The sequence below is a fragment of the Dendrobates tinctorius genome, unplaced genomic scaffold, assembly GCF_039654945.1.
Source record: "Dendrobates tinctorius isolate UK_male_01 unplaced genomic scaffold, ASM3965494v1 ptg000293l, whole genome shotgun sequence".
In the NCBI taxonomy this organism is placed as follows: Eukaryota; Metazoa; Chordata; class Amphibia; order Anura; family Dendrobatidae; genus Dendrobates; species Dendrobates tinctorius.
Genome location: NW_027361960.1, coordinates 23,833,150 through 23,849,268, shown reverse-complemented (window position 1 = coordinate 23,849,268; position 16,119 = coordinate 23,833,150). Strand labels below are relative to the sequence as shown.

The 16,119-nt window shown below is 44.0% G+C and overlaps 1 protein-coding gene across 1 annotated transcript in view; it reads right to left on the bottom strand.

Moving 5' to 3' along the window:
- Positions 1–16,119, bottom strand: part of PLG (plasminogen) — a 275,833-nt gene that overhangs the window by 221,480 nt on the left and 38,234 nt on the right. The gene's annotated exons all lie outside the window — the stretch shown is intronic.

Genomic DNA, 16,119 nt, shown 5'->3' with positions numbered 1-16,119 from the left:
CTGCTATCAAAGCAACTTGGGCTTCTTTAACACCTCAGCAGTGCCACAGGCTGATCGCCTCCATGCCATGCCACATTGATGCAGTAATTGATGCAAAAGGAGCCCCGACCAAGTATTGAGTGCATTTACTGAACATACATTTCAGTAGGCCAATATTTCAGACTTTAAAATCATTTTTAAAACTGGTGTTATAAAGTATTTTAATTTCTGAGATAATAACTTTTGGGTTTTCATTGGCTGTAAGCCATAATCATCAACATTAACAGAAATAAACACATGACATAGATCACTCTGTTTGTAATGAATATATATAATATATGAGTTTCACACTCTGCAATGAAGAACTGAAATAAATTAACTTCTTGATTATATTCTAATTTTGTGAGTAGCACCTGTATATATTCTGCACAGTACCATTTCTCCTGTCCTGTATATATACACTGCACAGTACCACTCCTGTCCTGTTGTCAGAGAGGGAACATTGGACTTTGAGAGGCTTAATATTGGATTATTATTTTCAGTATTCTTATGGGAAAATAAAAAAATATATATTGCACTTCCCAGGTCAATACGATTAGTCCCCAATCCCCACAATTTTAAGCGTGTCCTGAAAACGCATTTATTCAGACTGGCCTACCACCCCAACACATTAACCTAATCTATCCCTGTGTGGCAGAGCCAAAAGTTTTACCATAACCAGGTTCCCCGCATCATGTTCCCACATGCTTTATGCCTCCATTAGCCCTCTGTGTCTGTACTGTTACACACTTAACATTATGACTGGTCCATACAATCAGGGTAACTGTTACCACCCACCTTTCGTGTCTCCCTCTTTCCTCATAGACTGTAAGCTTGCGAGCAGGGCCCTCTTTCCTCTTGGTATTTGTTATAATCTACTGTATGTGATTATTGTTATGCTGTAATGTCTATTGTCTGTACAAATCCCCTCTGAAATGTAAAGTGCTGCGGAATATGTCGGCGCTATAAAAATAAAATTTATTATTATTATTATTATTATTATATTGAAAACCCTTTTAAATGGATTATACCAAGTAATCCCCTATTCCGGAGAACTTTGAAGTCGCTGGGGTCCGACCGCTGGGAACCCCATGATCCCGAGAACCGGCACTCTAAAGAGCACCATGCAAATGGAGCTGTGGTCAATCATGCACACTGCGGCACCATTCACACATGGCTCTTAAAATAAAGCATTTAAGAGCAGTGTTGAGGGGCACGACAAAGTATAAGATGTTTTACTACACAATTGGTGTCTTGAATTTATTTTTGTGTAGTTACATAGTGGGCCCCAAGAATGAATTTCTCTGGTGGGCCCAAGGTGCTCCAGTCCGACGCTGGGTCCAGGTTCAGATCCGGGTACTATTCTGGTACCCGAATCAAACTTTTTGTTACTGTTCGGTAGAACCCGCTGCACCTGAACATCCCAATGTCCGCCCATCTCTACTAGAGAGGCAAACCAGAACCCACGTTTGACTGCAAAACACCTTCAGAATGATTTAGCAGACTCTGGAGTTGTTGTCCATTGTTCTACTGTTCAGGGATACCTGCACTAATATGACCTTCATGGAAGAATCATCAGAAGAAAACCTCTCCTGCATCCTCACCATAAAATTCAGCATCAGAAGTAGGTAAAAAAACATTTAAACAAGCCTGATGCATTTGAGAAACAAGTCCTGTGGATCGATGAGGTTAAAATAGAATTCTTTGGCCACCATGGTCACCATGAAGGTATGTGTGGAGAAAAAAGGGCATAGAATTTCAGAAAAAGAACATCTCGCCAACCATTAAACATGGGGGTGGATCCATAATGCTTCAGGGTTGTGTTGCAGCCAATGGCATGGGGAACATTTCACGGGTAGAGGGAAAAATGGATGCCATGAAATTTCAACAAATTCTTGATGCAAATATAACATCATCTGAAAAAAAAAGCTGAAGATGAAAAGAGGATGGCTTCTACAAATCGATATTGATCTTAAACACAAGTCAAAATCCACAATATATTTCCTCAAATGAAGCAAGCTGAAGGTTTTACAATGACCCTCACAGTCCCATAATCTGAACATCATTGAAAATCTGTGGCTAGTCCTCAAAGTAGCAGTGCATGCAAGACAACCCAGGAATCTCACAAAACTGGAACAATTTTTCAAGGAACAATGGATGAAAATTCCTCAAGCAAGAATTAAAAAACTCTTGTCTGTCCACAAAAAGGGTTTACAAGCTGTCATAATTTCAAAAAGGGCGCTACTAGGTACTAACCATGCAGGGTTCCCAAACTTTTGCATCAGCCCATTTTTTTGCAGTTTTTAAAATGAAAAATGTAAAAGAGGATTTTTTTTGCCTAAAATAGAAAGGAAGTGTGTTATCTTTAACTTTAGGTCTTTTAGAGATGATTTCTTGCTTGACAGTGCATGATAACAGTAATTTTGACCAGGGGTGCGCAAACATTTACACTACTGTTCAAAAGTTTGGGGTCATCCAGACAATTTTGTGTTTTCCATAAAAACTCATACTTTTATTAGTCAAATTAGTTGCCAAATGAATTTAAAATCTAGTCCAGACATTGACAAGATTTGTAAAAAAGATTTTTATTTGAAAAAATAATTTTCTCCTTCAAACTTTGCTTTCGTCAAAGAATCCTTCCTTTGCAGCAATTACAGCATTACAGACCTTTGGCATTCTAGCAGTTAATTTGCTGAGGTAATCTGGAGAAATTTCACCTCATGCTTCCAGAAGCCCCTCTCACAAGTTGGTTTGGCTGGATGGGCACTTTCTGTGTACCATACGGTCAAGCTGCTTCCACAACAGCTCAATGGGGTTGAGATCTGGTGACTGTGCTGGCCACTCCATTACAGATAGAATACCAGCTCCCTGCTTCTTCCCTAAAAATAGTTCTTGCATAATTAGGAGGTGTGCTTTGGGTCATTGTCCTGTTGTAGGATGAAATTGGCTCCAATCAAGCTCTGTCCATAGGATATGGCATGGCATTGCAAAATGGAGTGATAGCCTTCCTTATTCAAAATCCCTTTTACCTTGTACAAATCTCCCGCTTTACCAGCACCAAAGCAACTCCAGACCATCACATTACCTCCAACATGCTTGGCAGATGGCATCAGGCACTCTTCCAGCATCTTTTCAGTTGTTCTGTGTCTCACAAATGTTCTTCTGTGTGATCCAAACACCTCAAATTTGGATTCGTCTCTCCATAATACTTTTTTCCAATCTTCCTCTGTCCTATGTCTGTGTTCTTTTGCCCATATTAATCTTTTCCTTTTATTAGCCAGTCTCAGATATGGCTTTTTCTTTGCCACTCTGCCCTGAAGGCCAGCATCCCAGAGTCGCCTCTTCACTGTAGTCGTTGACACTGGCATTTTGCATGTACTGTTTAATGAAGCTGCCAGTTGAGGACCTGTGAGGCGTCGATTTCTCAAACTACAGACTCTAATATATTTGTCTTGTTGCTCAGTTGTGCAGCGGGGCATCCCACTCTTTCTACTCTTGTTAGAGCCTGTTTGTGCTCTCCTCTGAAGGGAGTAGTACACACTGTTGTAGGAAATCTTCAGTTTCTTGGCAATTTCTCACATGGAATAGCCTTCATTTCTAAGAACAAGAATAGACTGTTGAGTTTCACATGAAAGTTCTTTTTTCTGGCCATTTTGAGAGTTTAATGGAACCAACAAATGTAATGCTCGAGATTCTCAACTAGCTCAAAGGAAGGTCAGGTTTATAGCTTCTCTAATCAGCCAAACTGTTTTCAGCTGTGCTAAGATACTTGCACAAGGGCTTTGAAGGGTATTCTATCCATCCATTAGCCTTCTTAGACAGTTAGCAAACACAGAGTACCATAAGAACACTGGAGTGATGGTTGTTGGGAATGGGCCTCTATACACCTATGAAGATATTGCATTACAAACCAGACATTTGCAGCTAGAATAGTCATTTACCACATTAACAATGTATACAGTGTATTTTTTAATCATTTAATGCTAGCTTCATTGGAAAAAACTGTGCTTTTCTTTCAAAAATAAGGAAATTTCTAAGTGACCCTAAACTTTTGAATAGTGATGGGCGAGTCCTAAATTACTCGGAATCGCTTGACTCTAGCGAGTCCGAGCCCGGGACTCGCTACTCGTTGCGAGTCTAGCGAGTCCAATGTTAATGAATGGGGAAGCGAGTCTTAGTGAGTAATGTGCGATTTACAAATTACAAAGGAACATAACAGATTCTATAATTGCGAGTCCCGAATCCAGTATACAGGACTCGGAATTCGTAGACTCGCTCAGACTCGCTCACAATCGCTGTGTGTTGACATAGGCTGTCTTGGAAACTTGTAGGAACATAACAGATTCTGTATAAGCGAGTCCCAAATCCAGTATACAGGACTCGGATTCGTAGACTCGCTGTTGACAGCGATGTGATATAGCGAGTCTAGCGAGTGAGAAAAACAAACTCTGACAAAACTAGGATTGCCATTGACTTGCATTGGACTCGTTACTGTGCGAGTAATCACTGGGAGACTCGCCGAGTAACGAGTCCAGCGAGTCCCTTACTATTCGCCGAGTAACGAGTCCTAGCGAGTAGACTCGCCCATCCCTACTTTTGAACGATAGCGTACATGCCGCTGTGTGTGTGTGTATATGTATATATATATATATATATATATATATTGTGGCAGGGCTAAGGGTCGTGTAATCGATGGGAGATATGTGTCTCATAAATGGCTTGTCTCCATAATGTAAGGCATATCAAATATTGCTGTATTATTATTATTTTGAAGGACATGTGGTGAGGTCACAGTCATGTGACCAGTCAGCTGCTGGGTTCGTGGGTGTGGCTACACCCTTATAATGTGGCCTGCTCATGAACAAGGCAGCTGTATGTGAGGAGGGTATACACCTCCTGTGTGCTCTGAGGCTCGCGGACTGAGCCTGAAGGAAAGGACATATGATGTTATTTTGTCGCCTGAACTGAAGGCTGTTTATTTTGGTGACATGCTGTTTGGTTTATGACGTAATAAACCGCATGAACTTCAAGGGAACCTGCCTCCTGACTGTCTCCCGTTGCACCTAAGTAGAATCCCTACAATTGGTGCTAGACGTACGGGCAGAGTTCCCAGCAGAGACTTGAGACCATTGCTGCATGTCCTGGGTAAAGTTTTCAGCGAGGCAGCAAGCTCTACCCGGAATAATGGAGGACCTGCTGAAACACCTGGTCCAGGCCCAGACGCAGCCACAGGAGGCTAACAGGCTGTTCTTACAGCAGCTCCAGCAGAGCCAGCAGGAGCAATGGCAGCAGAGCCAGCAGGAGCAACGGCAGCTGATGCAGCTTCTGGCAACCACCATCCAGGAGGGCAGGACGAGCGCCCCAACCCCAGGTCTGGCTGATGCCACCCACGTCACGAAGGCGGTAAGACGCACATTGCAAAAAATGACCCCTGAGGATGATGCGGAGGCCTTCCTGACGGTGTTTAAGAGGGAAAAACTTCAGCCAGAGCTTTGGGCAGAGGTACTGGCCCCATACCTAACGGGGGAGCACCAGAAGGTGTTCTTTGACCTGACTGTACAAGACACCAGAGAGTATCCCAAATTAAAAGCGGAAATTCTCGCACGCTTGGGGGTAACAATGACTACCAGGGCACAGCGAGTTCATCGCTGGGCCTATCACCGGGACAAATCGCCACGCTCCCAAATGTTCAACCTGTTGCACCTGGTCCAGAAATGGCTGCAGCCAGAGTCGTCTTCCCCGGCACAGATGGTAGAGCAAGTGGTCATGGATCGGCTTGTGCATTCTCTGCCGAGACCCCTACAGACTTGGGTGGCCAAGGGTGATCCCCAAAATGCCGATGAACTGGTTGGGCTGGTCGAGAGATACCAGGGGATGGAAGGTTCCTTGGGGAAGCAGCCCATTGCGTATTGGGGAACCCAGCAGGGGACGGAGTCCCAAAAAGGGGTGGTGCGTCCAAGGTCAAAAAGGGGGGGAGGCGGTGCCCAAGGTCCCCTCGGGTGATATTATTTGCTGGAAGTGTCACAGGCCAGGACATATAGCTGCCCGTTGTTCCCAGACCACCGAGCAGATGGACTGCAGCATGGGACGCCGTAGTTCATACTACGCATATCCAGCTTGCAGTGTGAATTCGCCATCTAATGAGGAGCCACAAGCATGTCCCGTGAAGGTGAATGGGGAGCAGCAATGGTGCTTCTAGACTCCGGGTGCTTGGTGACCCTTGTGAGGGCCAGTTTTCCTCTCAACATACTCCCGGGTAAAAAGATTGGTGTTCGGTGCATACATGGCGATGCAAAGGACTACCCTATGGCTAGGGTGAATATTGAAATGGCGCATGGCACCAAGTCGCATGAAGTTGGTGTTGTTCGAGACTTGTTGCATCCTATAATTATTGGCCGGGATTTCTGTCTGTTTTGGGATTTGTGGGGGAAGGGTTCTGAGTGTGCTAGCAAGAGCAGGGAACCAATCCACCCCAATGAGGTATCGCCACCACCAGAGGCAGACGGGTTTCCTTTATGTGTCCTTGTTGGGGATGAAGAGGAAGGGTCCCCTGTCCCTGACATCCCGGAGTTAGGGGTGGCCGGGGAGAATTTTGGGACTGATCAACATAGGGACCCCACGCTGAGGGAAGCCTTTAGCAATGTCACCATCATTAATGGGGTTGCACAAGAGCTGGGAGCAGACAAAATGTTTCCCTATTTTATGTTGATTGGGGAATTGTTGTACCGGGTCACAAAAATAAGGGAGGAGGTGGTAGAGCAGTTAATAGTACCAGGCCCATATAGACGGAAAGTGTTGGACATGGCCCATTCACACATCTTGGGGGGACACCTGGGGGTGGAAAAAATGCAGGAATGGATTGTACAGAGGTTCTTTTGGCCTGGGTGTCACCGGGAAATAGCAAACTATTGCAGGTCCTGCCCGACATGTCAGTTAACTGCCCCCACATCTCATTTTCGGAACCCTCTTGTGCCACTGCCCATTACTGAGGTGCCATTTAAGAGAATTGCCATGGACTTGGTCGGTCCCTTAGTTAAATCAGCTTGGGGCCATCAGTATATATTAGTCATCCTGGACTATGCCACACGCTATCCTGAGTCCATTCCCCTGAGAAACTCCTCCACGAAGAGTATAGCCTGCAAGCTGGTCCATGTGTTTTCCCGGATCGGTTTGTCGAAGGAGATCCTGACCGACCAGTGGACACCTTTTATGAGCAAGGTGATGAGGGAATTGTGCAGTGTCTTGCAAGTCTCCCAGTTGAGGACTTCAGTGTACCATCCGCAGTCAGATGGCCTTGTTGAGAGGTTTAACAAGACACTGAAGAGTATGCTGAGAAAAGTCATAGAGAAAGATGGTAGAAACTGGGATTGTCTCTTACCATATTTGCTGTTTTCTATCCGTGAAGTCCCCCAGGCCTCCACGGGGTTCTCGCCCTTCGAGCTTCTGTACGGCCGACATCCGCGAGGTCTTCTAGATATAGACGAGGAAACCTGGGAAGCCGAAGTCACGCCCCACAGAACTGTCATTGAGCATGTGGCACTGATGCAGCTGAGGGTTGCGAAGGTGATGCCCATTGTTAAAGAACATCTCCGCCAGGCACAAGAGGCTCAGGCCAGGGTCTACAACCGGTCAGCCAGAGTGAGGCAATTCAATCCAGGAGACCGAGTTCTCGTGCTAATCCCGACGGTGGAGAGTAAGTTCTTGGCCAAGTGGCAAGGGCCATATGAGGTGGTGGAGAAGCTGGGAGACGTAAACTACAAGATCCACCAACCCGGAAGACGGAAGCCATACCAGGTTTACCATGTCAACCTTATCAAGCTGTGGCAAGATAGAGATCCAGCGGTAACTCCGTGCTTGCTAAGCAACCTAGAAGGGGAGGTTGGAGCAGTTACCATAGCGGAGACACTATCGAAGGCCCAGAAACAGCAGTGCCGGGAGCTACTCCAGAAAAACAGGGACCTGTTTTCAGAGTTGCCGGAGTGCACGAAGGTGGTGGAGCACGAAGTTCTGACCGAGCCACGTGTGCGGGTAAACGTGAAACCGTATCGTATTCCTGAGGCCCGGCGAGATGTAATCTCCAAGGAGGTGCAGCATATGTTGAAGCTCGGGGTCATTGAGGAATCGAAGAGCGGCTGGTCGAGCCCGATTGTCCTGGTCCCAAAACCTGATGGTGAATGGAGGTTCTGCAATGATTACCGGAAAGCTGAATGAGGTCTCCAAGTTCGACGCTTATCCCATGCCACGCGTTGATGAGCTCATCGAGAGACTTGGACCTGCCAGGTACATAACCACCTTGGATCTGACAAAGGGATACTGGCAGATCCCTATGGCACAGGAAGCCAAGGAGAAGCTCCGGCAACATTCCAGAGGGCTATGGATAGAATCCTTGTGCCTCATAAACTATATGCTGCCGCATACCTGGATGATGACGTCATCTTTACCCCGGACTGGGAGACTCACCTGGAAAAGGTTCAAGCAGTGTTTGATGCGCTAAGAGAGGCGGGGTTTACAATAAACCCTAAGAAGTGTGCCTTGGGTAAAGAAGAAGCCAAGTACCTCGGATATGTAGTGGGGCGTGGCGAGATCAAACCTCAAATTAATAAAGAGGAGACAATTCAAACATGGCTGAGGCCTCTGTCAAAGAAGCAAGTTAAAGCCTTCCTGGGGATTGTGGGATATTACAGGAGGTTCATCCCAAACTTCGCCACAATGGCTGCACCTCTAACTGATCTGCTTAAGGGGACAAAGTCAGTGATGGTCAGCTGGTCCGAAGAAGCCGAGTCAGCCTTCCAAGAAATGAAGGGAGCTCTTTGTAAGCAACCCGTTTTGGTGGCCCCAGACTTTAAACGTGAATTTGTCCTCCAGACAGATGCCTCAGATGTCGGGGTAGGAGCAGTCCTTTCCCAAGAGATACGTGGGGAGGAGCATCCTGTTCTCTACTTGAGTAGGAAGTTGACTTGTTGTAGTGAAGGAGTGTTTGGCCATAAAATGGGCAGTGGATACATTACGGTACTACCTGGTGGGACGAAAGTTTAGATTAATATCCGACCATGCCCCACTCAGGTGGATGAGGGAAACAAAGGGTAAGAATGCTAGCGTCACCCGCTGGTTCTTAGCCCTACAAGACTTCAGCTTCCATGTAGAGCATAGGGCCGGGAAGCTCCATGGGAATGCCGATGCCCTCTCCAGAATCCCTTGCCTGGTAGGTGAAAGTGCCAAGCCCCATGGCTTTAGGCAGAGGGGGGAGGTATGTGGCAGGGCTAAGGGTTGTGTAATCGATGGGAGATATGTGTCTCATAAATGGCTTGTCTCCATAATGTAAGGCATAATAAATATTGCTGTATTATTATTATTTTGAAGGACCTGTGGTGAGGTCACAGTCATGTGACCAGTCAGCTGCTGGGTTCGTGGGTGTGGCTACACCCTTATAATGTGGCCTGCTCATGAACAAGGCAGCTGTATGTGAGGGGGATATACACCTCCTGTGTGCTCTGAGGCTCGCGGACTGAGCCTGAAGGAAAGGACGTTTTGTTATTTATGTTATTTTGTCGCCTGAACTGAAGGTTGTTTATTTTGGTGACATGCTGTTTGGTTTATGATGTAATAAACCGCATGAACTTCAAGGGAACCTGCCTCCTGACTGTCTCCCGTTGCACCTAAGTGAGTAGAATCCCTACTACATATACAGTGGGGAAAAAAAGTATTTAGTCAGTCAGCAATAGTGCAAGTTCCACCACTTAAAAAGATGAGAGGCGTCTGTAATTTACATCATAGGTAGACCTCAACTATGGGAGACAAACTGAGAAAAAAAAATCCAGAAAATCACATTGTCTGTTTTTTTTTCATTTTATTTGCATATTATGGTGGAAAATAAGTATTTGGTCAGAAACAAGCAATCAAGATTTCTGGCTCTCACAGACCTGTAACTTCTTCTTTAAGAGTCTCCTCTTTCCTCCACTCATTACCTGTAGTAATGGCACCTGTTTAAACTTGTTATCAGTATAAAAAGACACCTGTGCACACCCTCAAACAGTCTGACTCCAAACTCCACTATGGTGAAGACCAAAGAGCTGTCAAAGGACACCAGAAACAAAATTGTAGCCCTGCACCAGGCTGGGAAGACTGAATCTGCAATAGCCAACCAGCTTGGAGTGAAGAAATCAACTGTGGGAGCAATAATTAGAAAATGGAAGACATACAAGACCACTGATAATCTCCCTCGATCTGGTGCTCCACGCAAAATCCCACCCCGTGGGGTCAGAATGATCACAAGAACGGTGAGCAAAAATCCCAGAACCACGCGGGGGGACCTAGTGAATGAACTGCAGAGAGCTGGGACCAATGTAACAAGGCCTACCATAAGTAACACACTACGCCACCATGGACTCAGATCCTGCAGTGCCAGACGTGTCCCACTGCTTAAGCCTGTACATGTCCGGGCCCGTCTGAAGTTTGCTAGAGAGCATTTGGATGATCCAGAGGAGTTTTGGGAGAATGTCCTATGGTCTGATGAAACCAAACTGGAACTGTTTGGTAGAAACACAACTTGTCGTGTTTGGAGGAAAAAGAATACTGAGTTGCATCCATCAAACACCATACCTACTGTAAAGCATGGTGGTGGAAACATCATGTTTTGGGGCTGTTTCTCTGCAAAGGGGCCAGGACGACTGATCCGGGTACATGAAAGAATGAATGGGGCCATGTATCGTGAGATTTTGAGTGCAAACCTCCTTCCATCAGCAAGGGCATTGAAGATGAAACGTGGCTGGGTCTTTCAACATGACAATGATCCAAAGCACACCCCCAGGGCAACGAAGGAGTGGCTTCGTAAGAAGCATTTCAAGGTCCTGGAGTGGCCTAGCCAGTCTCCAGATCTCAACCCTATAGAAAACCTTTGGAGGGAGTTGAAAGTCCGTGTTGCCAAGCGAAAAGCCAAAAACATCACTGCTCTAGAGGAGATCTGCATGGAGGAATGGGCCAACATACCAACAACAGTGTGTGGCAACCTTGTGAAGACTTACAGAAAACGTTTGACCTCTGTCATTGCCAACAAAGGATATATCACAAAGTATTGAGATGAAATTTTGTTTCTGACCAAATACTTATTTTCCACCATAATATGCAAATAAAATGGAAAAAAAACAGACAATGTGATTTTCTGGATTTTTTTTTTCTCAGTTTGTCTCCCATAGTTGAGGTCTACCTATGATGTAAATTACAGACGCCTCTCATCTTTTTAAGTGGTGGAACTTGCACTATTGCTGACTGACTAAATACTTTTTTTCCCCACTGTATATATATATATACAGTATATATATATATATACAGTATATATATATACACTCACTGGCCACTTTATTAGGTACACCATGCTAGTAACGGGTTGGACCCCCTTTTGCCTTCAGAACTGCCTCAATTCTTCGTGGCAGAGATTCAACAAGGTGCTGGAAGCATTCCTCAGAGATTTTGGACCATATTGACATGATGGCATCACACAGTTGGCGCAGATTTGTCGGCTGCACATCCCTGATGCGAATCTCCCGTTCCACCACATCCCAAAGATGCTCTATTGGATTGAGATCTGGTGACTGAGGAGGCCATTTGAGTACAGTGAACTCATTGTCATGTTCAAGAAACCAATCTGAGATGATTCGAGCTTTATGACATGGCGCATTATCCTGCTGAAAGTAGCCATCAGATGTTGGGTACATTGTGGTCATAAAGGGATGGACATGGTCAGCAACAATACTCAGGTAGGCTGTGGCGTTGCAACGATGCTCAATTGGTACCAAGGGGCCCAAAGAGTGCCAAGAAAAAATTCCCCACACCATGACACCACCACCACCAGCCTGAACCATTGATACAAGGCAGGATGGATCCATGCTTTCATGTTGTTTACGCCAAATTCTGACCCTACCATCCGAATGTCGCAGCAGAAATCGAGACTCATCAGACCAGGCAACGTTTTTCCAATCTTCTACTGTCCAATTTCGATGAGCTTGTGCAAATTGTAGCCTCAGTTTCCTGTTCTTAGCTGAGAGGAGTGGTACCCGGTGTGGTCTTCTGCTGCTGTAGCCCATCTGCCTCAAAGTTCGACGCACTGTGCGTTCAGAGATGCTCTTCTGCCTACCTTGGTTGTAACGGGTGGCAATTTGAGTCACTGTTGCCTTTCTAACAGCTCGAACCAGTCTGCCCATTCTCCTCTGACCTCTGGCATCAACAAGGCATTTCCGGCCACAGAACTGCCGCTCACTGGATTTTTTTTCTTTTTCGGACCATTCTCTGTAAACCCTAGAGATGGTTGTGCGTGAAAATCCCAGTAGATCAGCAGTTTCTGTAATACTCAGACCAGCCCTTCTGGCACCAACAATCATGCCACGTTCAAAGGCACTCAAATCACCTTTCTTCCCCATACTGATGCTCGGTTTGAACTGCAGGAGATTGTCTTGACCATGTCTACATGCCTAAATGCACTGAGTTGCCGCCATGTGATTGGCTGATTAGAAATTAAGTCTTAACACACAGTTGGACAGGTGTACCTAATAAAGTGGCCAGTGAGTGTATATACATATATATATATACACATACAGTGGGAACGGAAAGTATTCAGACCCCTTTAAATTTTTCACTCTTTGTTTCTTTGCAGCCAATTGGTAAATTCAAAAAAGTTCTTTTTTTCTCATTAATGTACATTCTGTACCCCATCTTGACTGAAAAATCAGAAATGTAGAAATTTTAGCAAATTTATTAAAACAGAAAAACTGAGCAGCCCTGGGGAAGACCCCTGAAAGCATCCCTGACTCCCTGATCGCTGTTGAGAACAGTGGTGTCACACTTTTAGTCTACTTTAAGAACTGACCATTAGTGATGAGCGAATAGTGAAATATTCGGATTTGGGAAAATCGGAACAAATAATTTCTAATATCCGTGTATTCGTACTGAATAACAAATCCAATGCAAGTCAATGAGAAAGCCGAATATTTTTCTGCTGGACCCAACAAACAGGTCTAGGGGCATGAGAGAAAGTTGAAATTGATGGGAAAGAACTAAAACTAAATGAGAACAGCATGGAGAAGATGCATGCATGCCTTTCTGACTCACATATGGTATCTGGGAATAATGTTGTCAGACTATTGTGCCGGTTTTAGGGATTTTTAAAAAAGACCTACCAAACCAAACATTTTTTTAAAGAGAAAAATGCTAAGAAATATTTTTTCTTTCATATTTACAAGTATATAATGCTAAATAAAAAATACATACAGCTATGGCAAAAATTTAAGAGACCACTGCAAAATTTTCAGTTAGTCTGATTTTTCTCTTTATAGGTATATTTTTGAGTAAAATATAAATTGTTCTTTTATTCTATAAACTACTGACAACATGTCTTCGAATTTCCAAGCACTAAATTTTGTATTTATTTTCAGAAAATGAGAAATGATCAAAATAACAAAAAAAAATGCAGTGCTTGCGGACCTCAAATAATGCTAAGAAAACAAGTTCATAATCATTTTGAAACAACAATACTAATGTTTTAACTTAGGAAGAGTTCAGAAATCAATATTTTGTGGAATAACCATGATTTTTAATCACAGCTTTCATGTGTCTTGGCATGCTTTCCACCAGTCTCTCACACTGCTTTTGGGTGACCGTATGCCACTCCTGGTACAAAAATGTAAGCAGTTCTTTGTTTGATATCTTGTGACTATCCATCTTCCTCTTGATTACATTCCAGAGGTTTTCAAAGGCATTCAGGTCTGGAGATTGGGCTGGCCATGACAGGGATTTGATGTGGTGGTCCTTCACCCACTAGAAAATTCCAGCTCACCAGAAATAGCATCTTGGACATCGGAGCACGAGACCGCTGTGTCAAAGCGCTTGAATTAGTACAATGAAGAAAGGAATGTCCAGCTCCATGATGTAGTGAAAACATATAAATCCTTTTATTCACTTAGTCCATTCAGTAGTGAGGTTAAAAGGCCAGCACAGAAAAACAAGGCTTGCGTTCTCAACGCGTTTCTGGTGACTTCGCACCCTTAGGCTACTTTCACACATCAGTTTTTTGCCGTCAGGCAGGATCCGGCTTTTTTTAGAAAAAACGGATCCGGCATAAATTTTGGAGAACTGTAGAAACGGATCCGTTTTTTTGCTGGATCCGTCTCTGTTCCTGGCGGCTGGCCAATTGGATCTAAGCATGCGCAGACTTAAAAAAACCAGATCCGGTTGCTGGATCCGTCTTTTTCTGGATCCGGCGCATTCCGGCGCCCATAGACTTTCATTGTAGCAAAAAGCTGGAAGCGCCGGATCCGGCGCTTCCGGCTTTTTCGCCGGAGACAAAAAACGTTACAGTAGACGTTTTTTCAAGACGCCGGAATGAGACAAGTTGCCGGATCCGGCAAAAAATGGATGAAACGCAATGCCATCCGGCGCGATCCGGCGCTAATGCAAGTCAATGGGGAAAAAACGGATCCGGCATTGCATTTTGCCGGATCCGTTTTTTCCAAAAAAAGCCGGATCGCGCCTGAAGGCAAAAAACTGATGTGTGAAAGAGGCCTAAGTCATGATACACAGCTTTGTTACAAACAGATCTTATATACTATATCCAGTCCGCACACCGGTAAAATAATTAACCCTACAAGAAGTGAAGACGTGATACAAACAGAGTTAAAATCATCAACGGATTCTAAATTATACATGACAAGATGTATATTTCAACCATATACAGATGAAATAGTTGCAATTTACATTGTTGTGGATTGCTACATAATATTACTAAAATCGCAAGTGTTTTTTTTATGTCATATTAAAGTCATAAAAATTTCTTTTTGCACATGAATAAAATGGTAATTATTCCTCCTTCCTTCCCAGTTTTACACAAATGGTTTGGCTAAAAAAACGAAATAATAATAAAAATAAAAACAAGACACAAAAGATGAAATTAAATAGAAATTTAATCTACAAAAACATGAAAATTCATCTGTATACGGTTGAAATGTACATCTTGTCATGTATAATTTAGAATCCGTTGATGATTTTAACTCTGTCTGTATCACATGTCTTTACTTCTTTTAGGGTTAATTATTTTACCGGTGTGCCGACCGGATATAGTATATAAGATCTGTTTGTAACAAAGCTGTGTATCATGACTAAGGGTGCGAAGTCACCAGAAACGCGTTGCGAACGCAAGCCTTGTTTTTCTGTGCTGGCCTTTTAACCTCACTACTGAATGGACTAAGTGAATAAAAGGATTTATATGTTTTCACTACAACGTGGAACTGGACATTCCTTTCTTCATTGTACTAGTCCTTCATCCACACATTGATTGGCCTAGTTGTGTGGCATGGCGCATTGTCCTGCTGGAAAAAACAGTCTTCAGAGTTGGGGAACCTTGCATGAGCAGAAGGAATCAACTGTTTTTCCAGGATAACCTTGTATGGGGCTTGATTCATACGTCCTTTGCAAAGATTAACCTGCCCAATTCCAGCCTTGCCATGCACTTCACCCCAGCTGCCATTTGCCATTCCTTATGTAGGTCACTTGATGTCATCCTGCGGTTGCTGAGTGACATTCGAATAAGATGACGGTCATCCCGGTCAGTGGAGAGTTGTTTTCTCCCTCTGCTGTTCTGTAGCTTTGTTGTCCCCAATGTCCGCTGCTTGACCTTGTTGTAATGGACTGCCGTCTTAGAAATTTTAAGGATGGAGGCAACATGACACTCACTGTATCCCTCTGCTAGAAAAGCCAGAATTGAGCCCTTCTTTTCCTCAGTCAAGACATTTCTTTTCAACTCCTTTGGCGTGGTTAAAAGTTATTTTTTCATTCCTATTACTTTTTGGATATTACTAGTACTTGATTTGCCATCCAGCTTGTCCTATTGCAAGAGGATTGTGAACACCACAGCTGAGTTTTTTATACTTTCCTTTGTTAAATAAGATTTGGTTCAAGTGATCACCTAATCAGAAGTACATTACGTAGAATGAGGAATATTCTAGTTGGAATTCAACTGACACTGGAATGGAATGGCTGTCAGACATGTAGAGAAGCTGATTTTTATAAAACTATGAAGAGGTGTCTTAATTTTAGCAAGAGCTGTATATACCTCCC